Consider the following 6,000-nt stretch of genomic DNA (forward strand, 5'->3'; position numbering starts at 1 on the left):
AATTTTCTAGAGATCTTCCTGATAATTTCCAGAATATATGTTTTTCCCCTCAACATTTGATCAAGGAAATAGGACTCTGGCTTAAACACAGAAATGTGACTGCTTCGAAACCACACTTACTAGAAACATTTGTTTATTTAATGAAAATGTATTCAGCACCTACTGTGGCAGTGACTGTGGTCGTCACTGGGGAAATGATCCTGCGGAAGTAGAGCTGTTCTAGAAATTCAGCTTATATTAGGGAGTACCATGAGAAGGTCCAGATGGGCTGGACCTCTGTTCTGTCTCTCATCAGAGTCTTATATCCTGATGGTAGATAATCTCAGAATCTAATAGGTGACCTAGTTCATCTAAGCATTCACTCATTCAGTTGTTCATGTAATTCATATGTATTTAGTATCTAGTATGTGCCAGGGGCATAAGTCAAGTACAGTTCCCGTTCTCATTGAATCTAGAGGCCGATGACAAATAGCAACATATAAACATGTAAAAACATAAATCATGACTTATAAGCCCTAGGGGTCAGGAACATCTGTGAGGAATCCTTGAGCTTGGGGGCCACTTTCTGTGGTTGTGGAGGTTAGTGAGGTGGTGCAAGGCAGCCAAATCCAGGCTGCTCTCCAGGCTGAGGGCCCGCATGGCGAGCACCACCCAGGGCGGACACCTCTTCCTCATTCTCACAGTTGCCCATTGGTGTGGGAGGTGGCCCTGAGGAGGTGCCAGTAGGTGTGTGGCAGAGTGACAGGAGGGTGGCATGGATAGGTGTGAACGAGCTTGGAGCGGGGCCTCGTCAGCTTCACATGGCTTCAGGACTCAATCTCAGGGTGAGAGAATCCATAGAAGCTTCAAGCAGGGTTTGTATTTTTGAAAGCAAACTCCATCTTTGGCTGTCTCACAGTGTATGCAACCCTAGTCTCCCCACAACCTCTGGAAGTTGCTATTCCCTCATTTGGATAATAGGGCTTGAAACCGTGTGTTCCAAGGCTTTTTAAAAAGCATTTAACAAAGGGACACAGTCAAGTTCCCATGAGTGCCTCGTTGGTGGGCTGTGCCCAGAGTGGTCATAAGGGCCAAGATTCAGGGCTGCTTCTGGTGCCCTTCTGTGAGGCTGCATCGTCCCGCTCCTCTTGTGGACATGTGGAGGACTCCCATCTCACAGTGAGGACACCTGAGGCACAGAGTAGCTGAGTGCCCAGGCCACCCAGCAGGTCAGAGGGGGAACGTGAATCTGATGGCCTGGCTCTGAAGACAATGCTGGGGGTGTGGCTTGAGTTCTGCTGATCTGACTTCCCATTTGCCCTAAAGACTTGTATTTCCTGTTTGGAATAAGAACTATTCTGATTCAAAGAAGGACATGGGAATTGACTGGGGGTGGGGGCAAGCCTGGGTCAGTGCATTAGCCCCTCCAACATCTGTCCCTCCATCAGAGCTGGAGACTTAGCAGAACTGTGGGAAGCACCGGACCCCACCATCCTCAACGCTGGTGTGTATGTCTGTGTGTGCGTGTGTGTTTTACACCCCTCCTTTGCAGGCAATCACCAGAGGATGTGACGTGGCTGAAAGCTCCTTTAACTTGAGAAAACTACAGAAGATGAAGCTTTAAACAAGCTGACACCTCTGTTATATTTTAGTATCTGTGTGTACGAACAGGGCATTTGGAGACCTGCAGCGTTCTTGCTGACAGCTCTGCAGGTACAGTCTGTCCTGAAAGGTATTTCCTCTGGTTTCAGGCTTGGCTGGGAGGGATAAAGTGGAGCCCCTGGGGACGGGGACATCTGGGCCGCATCTCAGGTCACTGGTGCCTGTGGCTTTGCCCATCAGGACGTGGCTGTCACTTTCTCCTTGCCTGCCTGGGCCACTCTGGAGCCTGGCCGGCCTTGTTCAATGATAGGAGGAACAGACAGACAGGCTGGACCTGGTGCAGCTCAGGAGGGACCCGGAGCTCAGGTGGCTGAGTGGGGTCAAGGGGTAATGTTGTCAAAGTGTACTACATGATGAGTTGACTTACACAACCTTTAAAGTCAGTCACATCTCAGTAAAGCTGGAAAAATAAATAAATCCCTTCTGAAAAAAAAAAAAATGAAATGAGGGTAAGGACTACAGCAGTTAGAAAGACATAAATGGGCTGTAAAAGTAGAAAACATCTTAGATCCTTAGACCCAAGGTTCTGACCGAAGCCGTTGAGCCCTCGTCCTGGTGCTCAGCTCCCTTGGGGAGGGGGCAGAAGGGAACCCCTGGACACATACCCAGAGAGGAGGCGACTGCCTTGCTGCTGCGTCTAAATGCAACCTGTTTCTGCCAGATCTGTCAGCAGAATGCCACCACCTTCTCAGGTACAGCCAGGAAGTAGGTACCTGCAGTTCCCAGGGGGAGACTTTAAGGGGCTGGGCCCAGCTCTGTAAACAAGTGGGTGATTTTTCATTAATAAAATGGCTCAGGCCTCTGGTTTCTTACCCACCTCTGAATTCCTTACCCCAGTTCAGTTTCTAGACAGACTAGTTCTGCCCTGAAAGTTCCTTCCTTGAGCCCAAGACACAGACAGACACAGCCCTGCCCACCTGTCTCTCAGCTTGGGGGTGAAGAGCAGGCCTGGGGGTGGCAGCTGGGCGGCAGAGAGCAGCCTTGCCTGACCAGGTGCCCGGGGGCCACTCTGCAGGACTCGGCAAAAGTAAATAGATCGGAGGCCCGGGTGAGGACCGTATTCCCCACTGCCAGGTGGTATCAAAAAATATGTCAAATATCCCCGATAAAAATTTATAGATCAAATGAAAACATGCAATATTTGAAAGTTAGACTACAGTCTATATTGCAAATTATATTATTTATTAGAGTGCATTGCTGTTGTGTGAGCTTTATCAGAAGATAATAAAACTCAGTTGAAGGAAAATGGGGCATTTATAGATGTGATATTATTTTTTTAAGATTTTTTTTTTTGATGTGGACCATTTTTAAAGTCTTTATTGAATTTGTTAAAATATTGCTTCTGTTTCATATTTTGGTTTTTTTTGGCTGTGAGGCATGTGAAACCTTAGCTTGCGATTCTGCATTGGAAGGCAAAGTCTTAACCACTGGACCCCCAAGGAAGTCCTCTGCTATTATTTTTAATGAACAGAAATCTCAAATCCTGAGGATACTTGGCAGTTCTCTCCCTAAGCAAGGCCATAGCCAGCTGTAGCAAAAGATGCCCTGGGAGGGAGCAGTGGCTGGTTTTCTGATTTCGCTCTTGCTTTTCTCCACTTAACATTTCCAGAGTTCCCTTTGAATAATTTCAACCATGAATCAACCAATCGAAAGGAAACAGGTAATTGTTCCCACTGCTGCTGCTACTGGAGAGCAGACTGTGACAGGCAGTGACACCTGGCGACCCCCTCCTGCCTGGAGTGCTCCCTTCTCAGGAGAACCTCTCCAAGGGGTGACCCGAGGCGAAATTTGGAAACAAAAGCCTTTGTCTCAGCACCTCCTTCTTCTTTTTTTTTTTTTTAGCACCTCCTTCTTTTCTGGCACCCTATTCTTGCTCCCGGCTAGTGTTTGATCTGTTCTTATGATACAATGAGAGCTGGGTAATACTGCTGTTCCATGCCTTTAGGTTTTCATATTAATAATAACATCTGTATAATCAAAGCTATGGTTTTTCCAGTAGTCTTGTTAAGGATGTGAGAGTTGGACCATAAAGGAGAAGAACTGTGGTGCTAGAATCCCTTGGACTGCAAGGAGATCAAACCAGTCAATCCTAAAGGATATCAACCCTGAATATTCATTGGAAAGACTGATGCTGAAACTGAAGCTCCAGTACTTTGGCCACCTGTTGCGAAGAGCCGACTCATTGGAAAAGACCCTAATGCTGGGAAAGATTGACGGCGGGAGGAGAAGGGGACGACAGAGGATGAGATGGCTGGATGGCATCATCATCAATCGACATGAGTTTGAGCAAACTCTGGGAGACGGTGAAGGACAGGGAAGCCTGGGGTGCTGCAGTCCATGGTTTCCAGAGTCAGACACGACTGAGCGACTGAACAACAATAACCTGTACATTTTTAACAAAAAACTTCTGGAGACTGCGTTGGACTACAGTCAGGTAACCAATACCTGGAGCCCCATCTGTGGGTGTCTGGCTGTGGAGTCGGCCGCAGTCTGCACAGAAGATTGTTACATCTGTCCTGCTTTGCCATCTATCTGTCCACACGCAGCCTAGAACTAGGCTTCTAGACGTGCCATCTGTCAGGTTAGAGGTTTGCCAATGTGCCCCTGGGACTCAGCCATCCTGATGTGCAGGGGTCCAGTGAGGACCAGGTCAAAGGCCAGTTGGCACCCGGTCCTGGGTGGGTAGTCTGCTGGTCTGACCTGAGTGGGTTTGTGCAGAAGGTAGGCTGGGGTCCTGGAAACCTGAACTGGAGGAGGACTAAGGGAAACCAGGTCTAGACAGTACAGGGCTGGGTAAAGTGCAGCCCACACTGTGCCCACAACTGGCCCTAGAGGGCAGCATTAGACTGGGGAGGTGAGGGGGGCCTGGGGCAGGTGAGGTCTGACATCTGAAGGCAGCTTGGGTCTGGAGGGCTCTGGGGGCAGAAGGAGATCGAGGGGGGTCTGCAGTCAAGCAGCTTGGAGGTGAACGGGTGCCAGCACTCCTGTGGGCTGAGGCCAAAACCTGGCTATGTGAACACCTAGTGAACATGTGGGTGCTGGGCCTTCACCCAGAACCCCCAGGGCATGATTGCTTTTGCTGAACGAGAGCCAGAGCCTGTCCCTCCCTTCCCCCATGGGTGGGAGGCCTTATTCTACTTTGAATTGTACATGCCAAGCACAGAGTCTGGCTCATTATAAATTCCTAGTCTAGGTCTAATCAGTACTTACTGAGCTCCCACTGTGTTCTGGGAATATGGGGGAGACTGACATGACAATCCTGCCCCCACACAAGTGGGTGGACAGCGGTGAAGCATGATGTGACGGACACGATGATTTCCGAGGGCTCTGGTGAGTAGAACAGAGAACTGGAGCACATCCAGGTGGAGGAGAAATAGAGTAAGACCCCATGGCCCTTTCCCCATGTCCTCTACCTGCCCTTCGCCTTTAGTCAAAGAATAAGTTTAATAAGGGAAATGAGAACATATAAAAACAAAGGAAAGTAGTCAGAAGAGACCAAATAATAATAATGTGGCCATTAAACATAGTCAAGGACCTATTGCTCATTCTCAAGGACTATAGATCATATTCTGAGCCATGTCCTGTGAGCTGTCTTATAGATACTGAAACACTAGGTGGAAGAATTTAACTACATGATGACCAGACTCTATCCATGACATAAGCTGCCACAATTCTGAAAATTGTTCTCAAAGAAATGGAAACAAACTGACCCTGGAACTGAAGCTTAACTGTACCTAAAATGACCAAGATGACTCTGGTCATACCACCAGTCTGACCAGATGACTGTCAGCTGACTGTGCTGTTTTTCTGCATGTAGCCCCCTCACTTCTGTCTATAAAAGCTCTTGCCCTACTGGTTGCCAGTGGGCGGGGAGTGGGGGCAGTCAGCCTTTGGACAGATGTCTGACCCTCCTCTCCCAGTTGCTGGCATCTGAAATAAAGCAAACTTTCCTCTCCACCAACCTGGCCTGTTTATTGGGTTTTGATCAGTGAGCAGCCATACCATACTTTTTTTGGTGACAGAAGGACCACGTGGGATCTGGTGGTGATACATGAAGGACAAGAAAGAAGAGCCAGGCAACCATCTGGGGGTGGGGTGGAGTTGGGTGGGGTGGGGGAGGTGGCTCCAGGCACAGGAGGTAGCCAGGGCAAAATTCCTGGACAGCAGCAAGCTGGCCCAGTTTGAGAAGCAGAAAAGAGGCCAGTGTGGCTTTGGCGGAGCTGACGAGCTTGGAGAGGTTGGCGGGCATGGATCCACCATGGCTCCTTCTTAAAGCAGTACTGTTGGCATTTGGGGTGAAGTGAGCACGTTGTTAGATGGCATTGAGCATCGGCCCTCTGTTAGTAGTGACTCATCTCC

The sequence above is a fragment of the Bos indicus genome, chromosome 29 (genome assembly GCF_029378745.1).
Source record: "Bos indicus isolate NIAB-ARS_2022 breed Sahiwal x Tharparkar chromosome 29, NIAB-ARS_B.indTharparkar_mat_pri_1.0, whole genome shotgun sequence".
NCBI lineage: Eukaryota > Metazoa > Chordata > Mammalia > Artiodactyla > Bovidae > Bos > Bos indicus.